Below are 20,050 nucleotides of genomic sequence, written 5' to 3'. Positions count from 1 at the left end.
ATGAGGGAACTGATTTTTACCTAAGGGTTTGTACAGCACCTACTACAACGGGGCTCCAGTCCTTGTCTGGGGCACTACTGCAGTACAAATAATAATAATAATTAATGACAGTAATAAGTAGGAGCTAGGGCCTTGAATTCAAAGCTAAAGAGCTTATTATTATTATTATTTTATTATTATTATAATATACTATTGTTATTTATTAGTATAAATTTGATTTGAGAACTGTGGGGGAATCCCATGAAAGGATCTGGAGAAAGAAAGGGACAAATTAAATTAAGCAGGGCAGTCTGTGAATCAGTAAAATGTAATCCATTAGTCAGATCAAATAGATAAAAGTCAATCAATGAAGTAAATCCAGGAACAGATAAAATAGTATAACCCATTAGCTGAAAGCATTTGGAAATAAATTGCCAGCAATCAATCAGTTGAAATAAACAAGGCATCAAACAGTCAAATGGGGCAACATATGAAGTAGTCCAAGCATAGTGGTACCATCAGTGGAAGGGCAGAAGTGACAGCTTTCTCCTTTACACCAGGCCTGTTGGCAGGACAGCACCTTGAGTTGTGTCTGAACCAAAGTACTGGCTCAGATCCACCATTCCTCCTGGCCAAACTATGAAGAAGTTCAAATCCAAATCCGTATTTTTGCTCCAGGCCTGTCACTGTAATGGGACAAACCAAAGCACAGATTCTAAATGTTCCTGACCCATCTGTAGAAAGGCCAAATGTTTCTGTGGTATATTTATTTGTGTTTATAAGTAGCTCCATGTTATAGAGTAATATGGCTATGTTCTGTGTGACATTTTCCATTGTATTATATAGTAGAGAAGGGCCTGATCCAAAACCTCAGATTCACACACTTCCTTTGGAGGAGTGTGGATCTGGATCTGACTTTCATGACTAATCCCTGTTTGTATAAATGCCTGAATCAACCCCTTTGGATTGGAACAGCCCTAACCCTAGAGAAGGGCTTACCTGGATCCAGATCTGCATCTGAATTTTACAGCTAGGACTTATCTCTAGATTATAGTCACTGGAACTTTCCCGCCCCCCGATATAGGTAGTTAACCCATATACATAAGTGATGTCTTCTGATACCTGGAGCCCTTTCCCCTAAAGGAACGGTTGGTAGCCAGTTTGGCTACTCCTTCGGACGTCCTTGTGCTACTTGACTCCCTTCTTATTCAGGTAAGGAGGTTGAACTACAGCAGAGCCCTCCTTGATGTCCTGTGTAACAGCAAACTCACATAAACATGCATGCTAGAGACACACGCTCCTGATTAGAGAGAGCATGGATCTCCATGTCATCTGCTCTTGCTTGTTTCTCTCTTCATGGGTGTGATTTCCAAATCAAAACCCTGAATAGCCTTAGCACAGTTTGAATTATATAATTGTGCTGCTGAGAGTCACATGACTTGCTGTCTGAGTAATTCCCTGCAGAAGGAGACAAGCTGCATGTTAAAAAGCTCAACAAATAGTGTTTAAAACAAAAAGTATATAGCATAGAATTTCCATAGTACTTCATTTGAAATTGTCTACTGCTGCAACAGCCACATGTATATCTGGTTCAAAGCTTAGGGATTTGATGGGGAGAGGACGAGTGGGGATCAGAGGCGGGGGAGGGTGTATTAGCTGGACCTGTGGTTTGTTTTCTGTTCCCTTCAATAACAACCTCAGCCTTCAAAACTGGGTGCATCCGATGTTGAACAAAATGAGTGGCTCACTGGAGACCTCAACAAGGAGCTAGGAATCATTGTCTTGTGGAGGTAAGAAGCAATCACATTCCTAATAGTCTGTGATCTAAAACTCATTATTACTTTTCTGTGACTGTGTAAGATAGAAGAAGAGAGAGTAAACGGCTGACACCTCTGTAAACTGGCAGGGGTCTGCAGAAGATATATTTATGGGTAACGTAAGGGGGAGGAGGAAGAGGTACAAACTGAATGTAACCTTTTATTATCACATAAATGCCTTGGTGCTGTTTGCAGGATTGTAATTGAATTGATTATTCTGAACTCTCTATCTCCCTTTCACATGTGAGTTGGCCAGTGAATTGTAACTTGTTTCTACTAATTGAATCAGAAGGAGAAGGGGCTGTCTGGCACTGTAAGGCTGTATGGGGGGGGGGTGTATTTTCAGACCACAACACTTAAAGAGACTGTTGCTCAGTTTCAGAAGGCATAGCTGTTGCAGAGAGAGAGGCAGGAAGTGTGAAAGCAGCTTTGTGATCTCTAACAGGTAGGCAAAAGCATAAACCATATGTTTGTTCCTGGATATTCTTCTTTCTCAAAGAACTGGTAATATAGATCTATATATATTGTTTGGGTTGTGTTCGTTAGACATGGTTGATGATAGCAGGAGCATGTGTATGCCCAAAAGCCAGTGTGTGAATGAGAGATCACAAGCTCTTCTGAAAATCAGTGAGGTATCTGGGATTTGCAGACTAGGGGGGATTCACTTGCAAATCCTGCTGCAATTGAGACATGTGATCACTGCAGGTCCACAGCTCGTGATTGTTTAAGGAACCCAAAAAAGTTAATTTAGAAGACCTAAAAAGCCTAGGAGTTACCTTCCTGAGCACCCTCTGTTGCAAACGAGGGAGAGAGCTAGAAAAAGCTGAGAGAGGGACTTTGATCTTCTCTGTTGATTTTCCCCCTTTGATCCAGTTACTGACATGTGAAAAGAATAATTGAATTGTCCCACCATGTGGTAGCTATTACAAGAAATCCTTGTGCACATATATATGCAAAGTGGGCAAGCCCAAAACCAGGGGTTTGGGGGGAAAAGGCTTGCTCTTGTTGTGTTTGGTTATTCTCTGTTATACAAGTATGCTGAAATATAATATAGCAACTTTCAGACTGAAAGAAGGGATTAGGTGGAATTAACATTTTAGATTGGAAAGAAAACATGTAAGCACAAGCATTGGTTAGGAGGTAAGGAGGGCAATATGTCCATAATCACTATTTTTAGAGGCTATGAAATGCATAACAACCTGTTGCTCTTCTGTAATCCTTTCCTTCCTAAGAATGCAAATGTTAATTGAGCTTCCTAATGCGTCTGTGAGGTAGGCATTAGTATTCCTATTTTTTCCGGTGGGGACATTGAGGCACAGAGTTTGTGGGTTCATTTCTGCCACAAGTCTAGCTGTGCCAGAACATGGTTAGGGGTATTTGTGTTGGCAGTTTTTGGAGGACAATATGTTTATAGAGCTGTGTGACAGCCTAAGTCTTAATACAGTGATTTAGACTGTAGCACTATGCTATACTCCGATTCCTGAATTCACACTATGGACAAGATAAAGGGTTAGAACATAGATGTATATGCCAGACAACTATAGAGTGAAATAGTAAAATGTGTATTGTAGACGGGCCCTGGCCGAGATCAAACTAGTTTGTAGCACAGCTTGGTACAGCCTTGTGCTTTAACCATTCAACTGTTTCAATTAGACAAAATAGCTCCCCCTTTTTTTTTTTTTTCCCTGGGCATGAAAAAATGTTATATGTTAACTTGGGTAATTACATTCTGCTTACCTAAAATTCCTAGTATAGTTTCAACTGGTTATAGTGTTATGTTGTTGATTTGCTGTGTGGAAATCTTCCGCGCTAGAGAAGGCAGCAAGTGTTTCAGCAGTAGGGGGATGTAATCCCTGAACTGTATATATAGTAGTTTGTAAATCTATGAATCAGCATTTTGGGATCTCTATATAAAACGTACTACATGAATGTCAGCCTATTTTTAATAATGATATCGTTCACAGTGCTCTAGATTACAGGTTGGTAAGCATTTGCTTTATTTACTGAATTTCTGTTTTCTAAGTCTGCTGCCAGTGGAGAGATTTATGGTAAAAAGGTAGTATGTACGTACACATGCTATCAGATCTGTGGCTCCCATTGTACAGGAGATGCATGTTTCACACAACAGATATGATTAGTGATCAGCTTCTGCTACCCTTGCTCATTTTGAGCAGTACAGTATCTTATTCACGACTCAAAGATTCCCAGGGGCACAGAGCCAGGACCTATGTGTATATACATTGACTACATTGGGTGCTAGGACTAGAAACTCTGGTCTGTCAGCTCCAAAAATGCAGGCCTCTACTACTTGAGCTAAAGAAGAAATTTCATAGCATTGATATTGGTATCTGCAGCCACTAGAGAGCATCACCACTCGCTATTTTATATGCACAAAGCCAGTGAATTATATCACCTTCCAATATAATCTCCCAAGGCAGATACATTTGACCAGATTGAACCCTTGTATAAATCCACTGATTTTGATAGAGTTACAGTAGGGATCTGTTTGGTCAAATATGGTCACTGTGATAGCCAGTACTGTTAGATATAGATATCTAATAGTATGTTAATAAAATATCTGTTGAAGGATAAAAATAAAAAATCCACCAGTTTCCATAAAAAATGCTCACCTCTTCAAGAAATAGAAATTGAAGACAATGATATGTTTGGTGTTTATCTGTCTACTGCCATGCAGTACACCCATTGATGACCGTGAGAGTTATGTGTAGATAGGCTGGGGAGTACCTACCCATTCATTTTTATGAGTGGTGGTCAGACTGACAATAGATTAACCCATCAGTCTCTCTGTAAGAATCATCATGCTCTGTGAATAAACATCTGCACATTAGAACTTCTCCGTGGAGACTGGATGTGGTACACAATGATGACTCTGAATGATCTGGTACAATCTTTCATTTCATGCATTGATCAGATAAATAATATTGACTCCAAAAAAATAATTATGGTCAAATAAGGGTGATTTTTCAACAGACTAAAATGTATCTGATTTGGCCTTGACCTATGGTAACAGGTTATATCAGTAGTTTGAATGAATACAGAAGCTGTGAAACTAATTTAAGCATAAAGATTTTCTTTTTGCGAATACAGACTAACACGGCTACTACTCTGAAACCTGTAATTTAAGCATGAAAATCGAGGCTAATTCTCCAACCTTACCTGTGAGTTTGACTGGCTTGGTAGTACTCTTGCCCCTGGATCAATCACCTAGATTTTACCCAAAGTTTTTGCAATAGAACTATGCAAAATGTTCACAATAAACCCTGAAACCACATGAAACTTGCCTGGTTTCTAGTTTTCTTACAAGCTCATACCTCAACTCACATTTGTTAAATTGTTCACAAAATGTGAGACTTTGTCATTGTTCTGCTTTTTTTTGTTGTTGTTTTTGTTTCATTGTACATTCTTTCTTACATTTCATACATTTATTGTTTCTAAAGAAAAAAATATTTCAAGCTACACTCTGGGGCCTTTAAAATTCCTTCTGCTCAACATGAAGGGAGCAGCTTTTTAAGAGAATCTCAGTATTCTATAATAGCTTTCATCCTGCAGAGCAGGAAATCTCTTTCAGGACAGGTAGAATTTTAAACAGCCAGAGTTTCTGCAATCTGAAAATGAATGTTCTTGTTTTGAAAGTAATTCTTGTCCTGCTTCTATGATTACTAGGAGAATAACATAAACTATGATTCTAACAATTACAAAAAAAATGCAGCCACCCAGAACTCATATTGTATCAAAGCAAAATGGAACACGATTCTCAAATGTTTCCAGTTTTTTCTATATATAGAACCCGCATTCTTCAAGGTGGTTCCATTTTGGGCAAAACAGTTTTCTGCCATAATTATTTTCCTGCGTATCTGAATTCACTTTTGAGAAACCCAGGACCAGTTTCGGGTTTTACATCGAAGTCGTGCAAAATTCTGCATAGGTTTAACACAAAAGTAGGTGAAACTCAACAACAGTTTGAAAGCTTTGAGATTTTCACTCTTCCAAGCTCTGAGATCTTGATCCAACTGAGGATCATCTGTGTAAACCTAGGTGGATAGAACTAATTATCATGTTTCCATTAACCCCTATGAAATAAAACTGCCGGGTTTTGCCCAGATCTCCACAGCCAGGTCTTCCTAGGGAGGAGCTGTGTTGTCAAAAGCACATTTCATTTTATGGCATGTAATAATGATTTGCCTTTTAAAAAAAAAATTCTCCTCTTTTGCCCACAATGGCTAGAATTCAGATTTCAGTGTCTGGGTTTAACTCAATTCCAAAATGTACTTAAGCATGCAGCTTTTGTTTTTCAATAGAATATAGCCACTTATAGCTGTAATGCAAAGCACTTTAGAAAAGATCAGTCCATGATTATGATTTCCTACTGAGAAAGTGGGAGTTGCACAGATATCCTTTACTTGTTAGCAACACAGTGGTAGGTCTTGGCGCAAGCTAATTTCTGGTGTGGTTCTATCACTGGAGTCATTAGAGCTGTACCAGGGATGAACTTGTCCCCCTCTTTATACCTTTCTCACCTTTTGCTTTAATGAAGTGCAATGAATTTTAAACTTTACCAGGAACTGTGTTCTACAAGTCTGTAATAGAAAGTATCTGCAGATTAATCAGGCTGCAGTGTTTAACATTAAATTTGCTTATTATAAATGACTGGTATGTCATGGTAATGAGTTTTCCTCCAGTTTTATAGCCTGAATCTTGCTGATACGTACAACCAGGGTTTTTGGTGGTATATTACATTCACCCATTCTTTACTAACCTGTTCTTAAGTCATTTGGGTGAAAAACAGTGACCTCCTACTGACCTTTTGCCGTTTGATAAGCTCCCTTTGAACAAGTGAATGAGAGGGACAGGGAGGGATGGGTTGAAGCACGGGTTACTCATACAGTACACTTAGTGCCTGGGTACTTAATTAAGGAAAACCAAAGAGTGGGAGAATCCTAACAACACTGCTAAATTTTCACTAAATAGCCCAAGTATAAAATGAGAGGCAAGATGGGTGAGGTAATTTCTTTTATGTTCCCCCTCTGCCCCCGCCATATTTTTGTCATTAATAGAAACATATGTTATGGATGAAGAGATCTGTATGATACAGTTGACCAGCTCTACTCTATCCCTTGCCCAAAGGCAGAAATAATACAGTCAGTAGAGACTCTATGTGGATAAATAGTATCTCCCTCTCAGTGGATACTTCCCAGTCTTAAAATTAGTTACAAGATTTAGATAAGATCCCTAGTCAAAGTTCAGGGCTCTCCGGGTATTCCATTTGGGAGTAGAAATTGGCGGTAGCCAGGGTATTTCTTTGCACTCTGTACATTCCTTTTAAATAAATAAGAGTCCTGTGTCTCTGAATGCAGAAGGAACCAGGGAAAAAAAGGAGCAGTACCAGGTCCCTAAGCTTCTTTACCAAACACCAGATCCAAAAGCTTTCTTGTCTTTAGCTTTTTCCAGAGCCACACTGTCCTAAGCTACAAGCTCCTGCTTCAGTTTTTTCTTGCCTCTTTTCCTCTGCCCCTCTCTTTGTTCTTGTCTGTGACCTCAGTATCTGGATGTTTTCTCACACACACCCCTACCCAAAACAATATTCAGCCCAAAAGCTCCTTGGATGGTTCACACACTCCTTTTGTCTCTAGGTGGGGGTTAGGTGTGAACTCACCCTTCAAATAACATATCAACCTCAATGCGTTTTAACCGAATCCATAACAAAGTTTTATCCAGCTCATAATAATACATATAATGAAATTATGATCCCTGCTCCAAAGAGCTTACAAGCTGAGTAATACGGCAAGCCTTCTCACGCTGTCCCTCCCAGTGGTGTGACTTGGAGAGACCACTGATCTAGTCTACACTGAAAACTTCATTGGTATGGCTACTGAAATGGATCCATAGATCCAGTGCTCTTGAATGGCTCTGGAATAATGCCTGTGAGGACCCCCTTCAGTGTGTCAACCCCCTTAGGGTCACACTCTTCCTGCCTGGGGTAAGCCTCTTGGTTTCACCTCCTCCTGGGACTGAACAACGGTGCCTTCAGCGCCCCTGCTTTGCCCCATGACCTCCCCTCAGCCAGTCCACCTGAATTGGACAACTGGGGAAGACTTACACACTCAAAGGGAGCAATGGCCCCCCAGCTTCCTGATTCTGGAGTGGCTTGCGGTCAGCGTTGTAAAAATAGAAGGATTTATTAGATGTCTGGAACACAGTGTAAAAAGCCCTTAGGTTAATATAGAGAGCAGAAAGTTACAGCAAAGTCCATCTGGGTCGGTCCTAAGCCCAGAGCTCTCTCTGATTTCCCCAGGCCCCAGGCCAGAAGAGTGTCATGCTTCCAGCAGCCCATACATAACGACCCCCAAGGGTACCTCCTCTGTCCCTTGTTCTGGTTTCCAGGGCAAAAATGGTCACTTAGCCATCTTCCTTAGTCCTTTTGTTCTCCAGCCGGTCACAACTGGCTGGCTTCCTGCAGAGGGTGGGCTCCACTTATTATTAGTTACTAGGTACCAAGTGGCCGGACCTTGTCTGGGCCCACACCCCAAATAACTAGGCCACAGTTACACCTGGATCTGTGGGTCTCTGCAAAGAGAAAACAACCTTTTTTCACCACCAAGTTTAACCATGCACCACATGGGGAAACTGAGGCGCATACAGCTCTGTCACTCCGGGGTGTGAAAATTCCATACCGCTGAGGGACATAGCTATGTCACTGTAACCCCTGATGTAGACAACACTAGGTCAATGGAAGCATTCTTCTATCAACCTAGCTACCACCTCTTGAGGAGGTAGATTCACGACAGCGACAGGAGAGCCCCTCCTATCGCTGTAGTGAGTGTCTACACTGAAGCACTACAGCAGCAGTGTGCAGCTGTGCCACTGTAGCAGTTTGAGTGTAGATGTACCCTAGGACTGAGAAGCTAGTTCGGTCCTGTTGCCAAAACTATAACCCCTCTGCAGAGACAACTATATTACTATGGTTCCTAAGAATCCTAGTGATGGACCAGAACCCCACTGTCACTTAATAATATTACAGTAGTACCTAGAGGCATCTAATCAGGACACCATTGTGCTAGGCACTGTGCAAACAAAACCAAGTCCCTGCCTCCAGAGAGCTCACAGGCTAGGGTTTTGACAAAATACAACTGGTGGCTAACCAGACAAACCAGGGATGCTAACACCTATCTACTAGGAGCTGAAGTGAGACCAGAAACTCATTTCACACGGGATACCAAACAACTGTCCAAAGCTAACAACTCTGGATCATTACAATCCTTGATTGTATTTGAACAACTGATCTGGAGGTGAAAAGCAGCATATCTATTTACCAAATTCCAGAAGCTGGAAGTACTCTTTTTATCTGCAGATATCAAATTCGCACCCTTGATTGTATGTGGATATCAGGCTGTCTTATGTATATTAGACAGAAGCTTGTTTGAGATGCAATATTCAGCACTGCATACATTTGGTTTCTATTGGTCAAAAGCATAGCTTTTGGAAATAATTTTTCACTTTTAGTAAACAAAGACCTGATCTTCACTCTGAAGAAGGCCTGTCTTAAGGTAAAGGAAGCAAACAAAAATCTTCAGTTTTACTTTTCAAGCCAAAATCCTTTTTTGTTCTTGGAAGCTAAACTCTTTACATTGTTTCCCAAATATAAATTAAACTGTAGGCCATACTTGGCTACTTTCCAAAAAAAAATTCTGAACAGGTTGAGTAAAAAATACAGCAAAGTATTGAGCTGAATTGCCCAGGTGTGGGAGAGCCTGGGGGGTGACATTCAGATAGGGGCCTTTGTATAGACAGAAATATCACTTAGACCAGGGGGTTTTCAAACTGGGGGTCGTGACCCCTTAGTGGGTTGCGAGGTTATTATTTGGCAGGTCGCTAGCTGTCAGGCTCCACCCCGCTTCACCTCCAGCATTTATAATAGTGTTAAATATATATATTTTAAAAAGCATTTTTAATTTATAAGGGGGGTCACACTTAGAGGCTTCCTGTGTGAAAGGGGTCACCAATACAAAACTTTGAGAACCACTGATTTAGACGCCTTTGTACAGCCAGTAAATCCAATTGCTGTTTTTAAGTCTCTGAGACCTCTCTGTCACTTTGGACTGGTTATGGCCAGTTCTGTATCTGAGCTTTCCTGCTTAGAGGCTACTTTTCCAAAAAGAGAGAATAAGTGTTAATAGCATCATTGCACTGCCCATTGCTTCTCACATTGTTTGTTCGCTATGTCCAGAATCATGCTTAGTTAAAATAAATGCATCATTTTGATGTTAACTATGTGACTCTAAATTCCACAGCTTCAATTTAAGATAAAAAAAACAAACAAAGCTAGGATGAAATAGTTTGTGTGGTTTTTTTTAGGCCTAAAAATGGTTAGTGATTTTGGATGTCCACCTGGAGATACCTTTATATGGTCTGATTTTCAGAAAGTGCCAAGCACCCACCCTTTGAAAATCAGGCACTTTAAAGGTGTCTCAAATCAGGCACCCAAAATCACTAGTCAGTCTTGAAAATATAGGCCTTAAAGTTTACTTCATTGACTTATTATTTTAAATAGCCTCAAGGGAAGGGGAAGTAATCACAACCTGGTGGCATTCTGTTTAGGAAAGCAAAATTCTTTTGAAGTGTCTATCCAATTACATGTTCTGTTCAAGGGTAACTTTCAGCATGTCAAAATCTCAGAGCTTAAATGTGGTAGTGGAATAAGAAACCTTGTCCAACTCAGGCTAAAAGTGAATGCAACAAATTGTTATGTTCACATCAGAGTGTGACATACTTTCCTTTTTTAAAAAACTTATTTATAACCCATGAGTGCCTCAGTAAACACAAGGCATGTGTCTGTGCTTCTCACCATCTTTTTGTGTTGTGTGGGTGTCATTGTTTGGTTAAGAACACAGGAACTGTGTTCACAGCATCTGTATGTTATAATTGCCTGCTCACTGGGTAAGATACGTAACTACAGCTAATGTTGAAGAGTAATAGAGTAGCTCTGGAGAATAGAAGGTTCAGTTCTCCACAAAGGTTGGCATTTATGGATAGCAGGGGTCTAATGAGAGTGGATTTTACAGGGGTTCTAGGTGCAGGCTTCCAAAGGGGCTTTCTTTCATCTTGTTCACCCAGGCCAGGAATTAGAAGAGTTAGGGAGCTCTCTCCTCCAGAAGGTAGTGATAGCATGCCATTAGTAAGTCCAGTTTGGGGCTATGGGTCAGAAAGGATCAATCCTTTTACTTTCACCCATCCTTTCCTAATACAGTCCATCCCCTTCTATATATTGATTTAAGATTCTTGCATTCTCTGTAAGAATGAGAGAAAGGCCTCCTCCTCTGAGTTTGCAACTACCCCCAGAGTGGAGCACAAATAATGCATGTTCCCAGCACCTAGAGGGTGAGGGTCGCAGCTCTGTGACACACCTAGCCAGACAGCCTCAAGAAGGAGAGTCATCCTCAGATACAAAAGAGACTTACTTGCATTGCTGCATGTTTATCAAAAGCAATATAATTTCTGATAACAGTTGTGTTGATGGCTGTGAATGCGTTCCATTAACATAAGCCCCTGAATCTTTCAGTGAAGCCCCTGGCTGCCAAGAGTAGAGAAAACTAAATATTGGCTCCAATGCCTATTGAAACCAATGGGAGTATTGTTGTTGCTTAAGTTTGGCTCTGAGAATCTAGGCCCATTTCTTGAATATGAAAGTATATTCTGGCAATGTAGAATTAAATCTAGACTCTGGAGTACTGGTGAGATCATAATTAACCACAAAAGCTTGAGTCGTCAGTTTAACATTATCACTCTGTACACGAACATACTGTACTCCATATATGTAAACTTTACTGCGATTGAGTGGCTGCAGCAAATCATAGGCATTAAATTATTAAAAAAAAAACAAAAAAACATCAGCTATGCTTAGCTGGCTTCTCTTTCCTCTGTCCACCCACCTTGTCTTGTCTTTTGTTATGGAGAGGTTTGTTAACACATCTTAATGGCATTAACAAGAGCCTTCAAAAAAGCAAAAGAAAGTACAGTAACTCCTCACTTAAAGTTGTCCCAGTTAACGTTTCATTGTTACGTTAATGATCAATTAGGGAACTTGCTCGTTTAAAGTTGTGCAATGCTCCCTTATAAGTGGTTTGGCAGCTACCTGCTTTGTCCACTGCTTGCAGGAAGAGCATCTCATTGCAGCTAGCTGGTGGGGGCTTGGAACCAGGGTGGACCGGCAGCCCCCACCCCATTAGCTCCCTGCTCCCCTGAATTCCCTGTGCAGCAGCCGCCCAGCAGGCTATCAGTTGCCGGCAGTTCAGCTGTCCCTCCCCCCACTGCCATGTGCTGCTCCTGCCCTCTGCCTTGGAGCTGCTCTCCAGAGCCTCCTGCTTGCTGGGGAGGAAGGGGGGGGTTAACGTCAGGGTGTCCTCCTCCCCCCTGCTCCTGCACCCTGCTTATCCCATCTCCATCTAGCAGGGGGGACACAGGACAGGGCTCAGGACGGAGGGAGCTTCCTGGCAGCAGTTGTTGCGGTCTCAGCTTGCTGATTAACTTAACAAGGTAGTGTACTTAAGAGTGGTGGCAGAGTACTTAAAGGAGAAATGTGCATCTCTCTCTCACACACATCTGTCTCCCTTCCCTCCGTTCGTGCTGCCTTGTAGAGTGTGAGGCTATATTAACAACAATAAGTTAACCCTTGAGGGCTCAGCCAATTGTTAGTTCATCATTTAGCAGTAAGGCATCCCCTGGGAAATATCCCACCCTCTGACTCCACCACCTCAACCGAGCTTCACAATCATGATCGCTGTGTATTAAATTGTTTGTTTAAAACTTATACTCTGGGCCTGTGTGTCTGTCTATATGTGTGTGTGTGTATGTATGTATATATATATATAATATATGTAAGTCTTTTGTCTACCCAAAAAAAAATTCCCTGGAACCTAATCCCCCCCATTTACATTAATTTCTTATGGGGAAATCGGATTTGCTTAACATTGTTTTGCTTAAAGTTGCATTTTTCAGGAACATAACTACAACGTTAAGTGAGGAGTTACTGTCTGAGGAAAAATAAACTGAAGTGAGGTGAAGAGGAAGACTCTAGCTTCAGGCTTCCTGTGGGCCTTTGGATGAGTCCCTTACGATACATCTTCACTGCAGAATTAACTTAAGGCCACGTCTATGCTAGAAAGTTTTGCCAACAAAATTACATGTGCCAGTGTTGCTATGTCACTACAGCACATGCAGGCTTGACTGCTTTGTTGGTGCTGCATGTCTTCCCCATTAGAGGCTGTCGTCAGAAGACATGGTGCCCTGTGGGTAGGCATCCCAGTGTCCCAAATACACCATCTGGTGCAATGCCTCGCAGTGCATTGTGGGATATTATCGCTGCACCCAGGGAGTGATGGGCGCAGAAGTCAAGTTCCCCACACGTCCCTTATTTCCATCTCATAATGTTTATTCCATCCCATAATTTTTATGACTTTTTTTTTTTTTAAACAATTCTCACAGTTCATTGTGCTGCTTTTTCATTCTCTCTGCCGGGTCTCTGGCAGAATCATCAACACTGCACAGCTAAGCCGTCTGTTTTAGAGACAGGATATATGATTCTTCTATATTTGCAAAACTTCAGCGACTACCGCTTCCACAGCAGTAGGTAACTGCAACCCCTGTTGTTCAGTGGACAATCAGTTCAGGGTTGAAAAATCCACTGTGGGGGGACTGTTATCATGTAGGTGTGCAAGACCATTAAGTGTCTCTTGCTGCACAAGATTGTGACTCTTGGCAATATGCAGTAAATAGTTGAGGGCTTTGAAACAATGGGCTTCCTGAACTGCTGTGGGAAAATAGACAAGACACCCCACCCCACATTGTTACTCAGTATATAAACAGAAAGGAGTACTTTTCCATGGTTATGCAAGTGCTGATGGATCTTCATGGACATTTGACCGACATTAACATTGGGTAGTCTGATAAGGTGCTTAATACTTGTGTTTTGAGGAACACAGGACCTTTCTAAAAGCTGTATCCAGTGACGTTCTTCCCAGACTGGCACGCTGGCATTGGTGGAGTCAAAATGCCAATAGTGATTCTGGGGAACCCGGCCTACCATTTGCATCAATGGCTCATGGTCCCATACACTGGGCACCTAGACAGTACTGAGGAGAGATTTAACTATAGTCTGAACAGATACATGATGACTGTTGAATGTGCATTTGGTAGATTGAAGGGGCACTGGCAATTTCTCATGGCTAGGCTGGATCTTGGGCTATGGCTATACTAGAGAGCTTACAGCAGCACAACTGCACTGATGCAGCTGCACCGGTGTAAGCTCTTGAATGTAGCTGCTCTAAGCTGATGGGAGAGAGCTGTCCTATTGGCTTCACTACTCCAGCCCCCGCAAGCAACAGTAGCTATGTCGGTGGGAGAAGCTCTCCCATTGAAATAGTGTTGTCCATGCTGGCACTTATGTTAGTGTAACTTTTATGTTGCTTGGGGTGGTTTATTCACTCCCCTGAGTGTCATAAGTTATGTCGACATAAGCTGTAATGTAGCCATAGCCTTAGTGAGCTAAATATTCCTGTTTTTGCTGCATGCTGTGCCTTACATAATATTTTTCAAGCAGAGGGGGAAATATTACAAAAGGGTGGAGGGGTGAATTGGAAAGACTGTCTGCTGACTTACAGGAGTCAGACGCCAGGGCAATTACAAGAGTCCATCGAGGAGCTGTGCGGTTGAGAGAGGCCTTAACAGATCTCTTTAACATGTGCCATAGTATTGCCATGTGATGCTTTTGTGTACTACTTTGTGTAGTTGGCTTGGATGAGGAATTTACATGATTTATCAGCTGTTATGAATTTGGTGGGAGACTGGCATTTCTGTTTGGTGATACCCAATAACATACGTTCTTCTTAAAAACCTAAATTTATTGGGTGCAAATACACAATGAACAACTGTACTGACCATGGTAAACTCTGAGGGCATCAACACTTACCAAACCTTTATTACAACCTTTATTACACGTATTAAAAATGCAAAGTGCCAGGTGTTTGCTGACTGAACCTGAAGTAATCCTAGATCACTGCACGAATAATCATAGTTCTCCTTGGTTTCAACTGCCGTGATAAGGGATAGGGTAGGCAATACCGGCACCTTGTTTGAGGAAGAATGTATGTTCCTGTGTACATTGAATTATCTAGGGCGTGTGAAGGCTGCTGTGGAGGAGTTCTCTGGGCATTTTGCTCCATATTATTCTGCAACGCCTGTATTTGCTGCTTGAGCAGAGTTATAATTCCTGGTGTACTTGTCAGTGCATCTCTTGGTCCCTCTGATTTTCCCCTTGGTCCTTCTTTTCCTCGTACATGCATTCCTTCCAATCCTAGTCCTTCTGCTTGGTCTCCATCATGTGGTCCATCCAATCTCTATTCTCCTGGTCAGCAGCATCTGAAGACTGGAAAAGCTTTGAAAACACATTCTCTCTTGTCTGTTTCTTTCTTCTCTGGATCTGGGTCAGTCTTTCAATGGGTGGGGAGGGAGCTCAACTCAAGTACACCCTGGCAGAGACAGCTGATTAACAATGTCTATCTTTATGTTTGATTTACAGTGATTGCAGAAATGAAAAGTCTCACAACTCCTCTAAAATTTTTCCCATAAAGATCCTCATAAAAATATGCAAAGGGTCAGACTTGTTTCAGGACCCTCTGCAGCTCCAGGCATAATGAGTAGTGGGGAGGGGTGGGGGGTGGTCCTGTGATAAGCCCAGAGCTGTAAGTCGCTGGGAGCCACTGGGGGCCCCAGGGTATGAGTGCAGGGACAGTGCAGCAAATATGGTGAAAATTGTTGCAGGCAGGGGTGATTATGGCTGAGGGTGACAAGGGCCCAGAGAAGGCAGCTGCTCTAGGTCTCTCAACATCATCCTGACCTGTATGCTGCCACGCTGTTTATAATAATGGTGTCTGTAGAACTCATCGCAGAGGACTGTGTGAAAATTTTGTATTGGGGGGCAGACAAAAGAAGGCTGTACTTCCTAGAAAAGTCCGGGAAAGGATCAAAGAGTGTTTACTAGAAAATTTCATTGAGATTATTTCACAGAACGAAAATGTACAATTTGACAAAATACTCCAAAGGGGAAGAAGCACTGCCTAGCACCACAAACCAAAGAAAAGTGGCCACCCTGAGTCAAGAACTCTGCCTCTGCCTCATTCCTGTCCAAGCACAGCATGAGTGATTTGTGTTGGACTAGAGAAATTGGGCTGCTAAACCAAAGCACTGTCTTTTGTACATGTCTCTTGTATATGTTTACTCCTAAAAATCAGGTAATCAGTCTGGACAGTCACTGATGATTACTTGCAAGCGATATTTTTCATATCCTCTTTGCTTTATTTTTATGCTCAGGTATCAGTGCCAATATCTTTCTGTTTGATTGTAAAGAATTGATTTTCCAGTACATATATTTAATTATAGCTGAAATTCTATCTTGATGCCAAAAGATGCTGGCTACAAAATGATTTTGGTAGTAGATGAGTTGTGCTACCTCAAGTTTTAGCCTACATCCCTGACAGGCCAGCCAACTCAAGTTACAAGCACCACCAAGTTTGAATTAAGGGGTTTTGTGTTTGGGCAGGACTCTAGTTAGGAGCAACATTTGGAGTTGAGTTAACTTTGCAGTGAAGACAAACCTTGAATCTCTCTGTGCCTCAGTTCCCCATCTGCAAAATGAGATTATAGCATATCCCTATCCCACAGGGGAGAGTGTTGTAAGGATAAATGCATTAAAAACGGAGTTTTTTAGGTGAGGTGTTCAGGTATTCTGGTAATAGGGGCCACCTCAGAGATCTATATAGGAGGAAAATGACAGGAGATTTTTTTTTTTTAATTCAAAAAATAATAGGGCCAAAGTCTGCTCTCATGGTAAATCTAGAATAATTCCATTGATTTCAACATGGATGTCCTCTGAATTTACAGCTAAATAGGTGAAAGCAGAATTTTGGCCTTCCCCACCCAAAAAAGCCATAGTAAATAGGAGTATTCCTCCCTCCCCCACCCCCCAAAATAGGTCACTAATTGGGTGTTCACAGAACTTACAAATTAAACATTTGAAATCAAAATCTAGGATCAGCCACAGCTAGGAGCATCATGCTCTTTAAGGCTGCCCCAAACTGTATTATTAAAAATAGGAGTGCAGTTGTTTTAAAGTCACATTTCGATATATTTTTATTTTTTTTGTGGAAAGAGCAAGGAAATGTGTTTTTTGTTTGTTTTGTTTTTAAGATATACTTGGCTGCTCACTTGGAGGCATCATTTATATTCTAGATGGGAGCGGGATAAATTTTCAGCCTGGTGAGGCCCAGTTTCCCTTGTGTTAGCGCAACTTGCACCGCAGGGGCAATTGACCTTCTAAAAATGTGCCATGTAGCGCACATACTTACCCACAGGGGCTAGGAGTTACTCAGGGTTTTAGTAACACTGAGCTGTAAAAGTAGTCATGAGAGTGACACAGAATTGCACTGCATACGCTGCCTTTGTTTCAGCTGGTTTGTTGCAGAAGGCACTTCTTGTTGTTTGGATTTTTAAAGTCTTCCATCATGTGATAGGTTTCAGAGTAACAGCCGTGTCAGTCTGTATTCACAAAAAGGAAAGGAGTACTCGTGGCACCTTAGAGACTAACCCATTTATTTGAGCATAAGCTTTCGTGAGCTACAGCTCACTTCATCAGGTGCATCCGATGAAGTGAGCTGTAGCTCGCGAAAGCTTATGCTCAAATAAATGGGTTAGTCTCTAAGGTGCCACAAGTACTCCTTTTCTTTTTGCATCATGTGATACTTTTCCCCTATTAAAACATATATGCATGGCTATGTTTACAGTAATTGAACCTACCTTGGAAGTTGGGAGCGTTTGGCTGTTGTTAATGCACATGAAAAATTATTCATCCCTCCCCCCACCCACCCCCCCAAAAAAACATTTCTTTTGGTGGGCTTTCATTTCTGGCTTGCTAACTTTCAGCTACCCCGAATAACAGGCAGTCTAACACTCAGTCCAGGCTGGAGGAAGAGGGACTAAGACATTTCAAACCTCAATAACTCTGTTTTCTTAGGGAAATACTAGGCTATCAGTATATTCATTTTCAGATGTAATACATTGAGGTTCCTGCAAAGCTGTGAAATATGTACGTCTGTGCACTAGCACAGGAACCCATATGTCACAGGAATCATCAGCATCTAGAGACCTTTCCTAAGTACTACGAAGAGTTTTACAGGGTATGGGTCAGACTTATAAAATATTGGAAGCTGCCTTTGCCATGCTGTCTTTGCAGTGTTGGCATACATAGCCTGCGGCAGCTGACACATACATTGTCTTTATTTTTAAATGGTTGGAAGATTATCCTTATTCCTAACACAGCTGCATATTGGACTGGGTTAGTATGGTTTCCCCAATTCCACTGTATGTGGCCACTTTAGGGCTACCCAGATCTTGGGCCTGGTTCCTGTGTGGAATACAAGGGCTATGTAGCCACTGCTCCCCATGACTGGGGGGTGGGCTCCAAGTGGACAGTAATGGCACTGTCCAGCAGATCTGGCTGGACACACAGGAGGAAACAAGCAATGCCCTTTCAGGGCTGCAGGAAATTACTCTTCCTGACACACACACGCCCAGTGCAAGAAGAGTGGCCTGTGTCAGCCAGTCTCAATTAGTCGTGGGGCAGGGCACTTGTCCGCTGCCCCTTATTTCGGGCTGTGGCTGAATGCCACAATGTAGTTCACGGAATGTAATAATTATAAAACAGCTTTAAAAGGAAGGATGGTCTTGCGGTTAAAAGCATTGGCCTAGAACTCAGGAGATCTGAGTTCAGTTCCTGGTCCTGCCGCAGACTTCCTGTGTGACCTTGAACCTCCCGTGTCTCTCTGAACCTCAATTCCCGAGCTGTAAAATGGTGATGATAATACTTCAGTTTCTTTCTTGTCTATTCAGACTGTAAACTCTTTGGGGGAGGGATTCTTTCTTACTGTGTGTTTTTTACAGTGTCAAGCACAACTGGGCCCTGATCTCAGCTGAGGTCCTTAGGGAAAAATACAGCTACTGCTAATAATAGTGTCTCCAATGGCTATATATTTATGTATGCAGGTATTCTGTAGTTATATTATACATGCTCCATTTTTGAGTATTTTAAAAGATTATCACTGAGGTAGTTCAGTCTCATCCTGGTTAGACATATGTGCTGCTTAAGGATCCGATCCTGCCATCTGTACTCACATGAATAACACCTTTCTCTATGAGTTGTCCCATTGATTTCACAGGGAGTTCTCCAGAATATTGTACTATTCACCATGACTACAGGGAGCAAAATATAGCCTTAAATGGCACATGAAAATCTTTCCTTTCGATTGGTTCATTTTGCCACTCTTACTCTCACTATTTACAACCTTCCTCACATGAGTAGTCCCATTGAAGTCCATGGGACTACACACATGAGGAAAGTATTAGTAAGAACAGCAGAACCTGCCGTGTCTATGTGAGATAAATTTGTGGGGGAAAGGTCATCACCTTTGCGTGTGGATGCGACTCCACTGACTTCAGTGGTGATCAGAACCTATGGGGGCCATATTACAAAATCGTAGATAGACGGTGGAGTTGCACTTGCTCAAACCAGCAGTGAATTTAGTTTTTTCTGGCTCTAAATCTAAAACAACAACCAGCATTTACCTGTAAAACAAAAATGTTGATGTTCCTGAGATACGTTTTTTCATAATGTTAAAACTGGAGATGTTGTTGTTGTTTTTAAATCCACTGTCAAATAGCTCCTAAATAATACCCTTTATTTTGAATGATTGATGACAGGAATCCTGCTCACACAACCATAAACATGACATTTCGAATCACACCTTGTTTTCATTTGTGAAGAATGAAATGATTTTCAGATTTTGATACAATTTATCATTGGAAGGGAGAGAGAGCAAGCGCTACAGTACATAGGTTCAGGGCAGAGCTCCTTCAACTGCTAGTGTATTACCTTGTCTTATTAAAATCCTGCGTGGTTTACTGGTGTAGCTGTATGTCAAAATGAAAGCAAATATTAGGCCATATCTGCAAATTGAGCACGCAGCCTGAGTTAAATGCACTGTGTGCTCAGGGGAATGCATTCAGAAGGGTTGGGGCTGAGGGACAGGACCTTCATCCCCAGCATGGAGGGCCATAGCTATCATTGGGCTGGACACAGGCTCTAACCGCAGGATAATGGGGGGCAGTCTGGTGAGATTTTTCAAAAGCAC

At 41.8% G+C, this 20,050-nt stretch overlaps 1 protein-coding gene across 6 annotated transcripts in view; it reads left to right on the top strand.

Moving 5' to 3' along the window:
• The window catches only part of PHACTR1 (phosphatase and actin regulator 1), a 459,498-nt gene that overhangs the window by 182,206 nt on the left and 257,242 nt on the right, over positions 1-20,050 (top strand). The window contains exon 1 of one of the 6 annotated variants that reach the window (XM_073332018.1): positions 1,630-1,769. The exons of 3 other annotated variants lie outside the window; for them this stretch is intronic. The gene's annotated coding sequence lies outside the window, so the exon portion shown is untranslated. Of the gene's footprint in view, positions 1-1,629; positions 1,770-1,916; positions 1,936-2,153; positions 2,242-20,050 lie in introns of those variants that run through there. 2 more of the 6 variants (XM_073332021.1, XM_073332019.1) reach the window with 2 other exon arrangements.

The sequence above is a fragment of the Lepidochelys kempii genome, chromosome 2 (genome assembly GCF_965140265.1).
Source record: "Lepidochelys kempii isolate rLepKem1 chromosome 2, rLepKem1.hap2, whole genome shotgun sequence".
Classification (NCBI taxonomy): Eukaryota; Metazoa; Chordata; order Testudines; family Cheloniidae; genus Lepidochelys; species Lepidochelys kempii.
The sequence above is the reverse complement of the archived record's forward strand: the minus strand, read 5'-3'. Positions and strand labels throughout refer to the sequence as shown.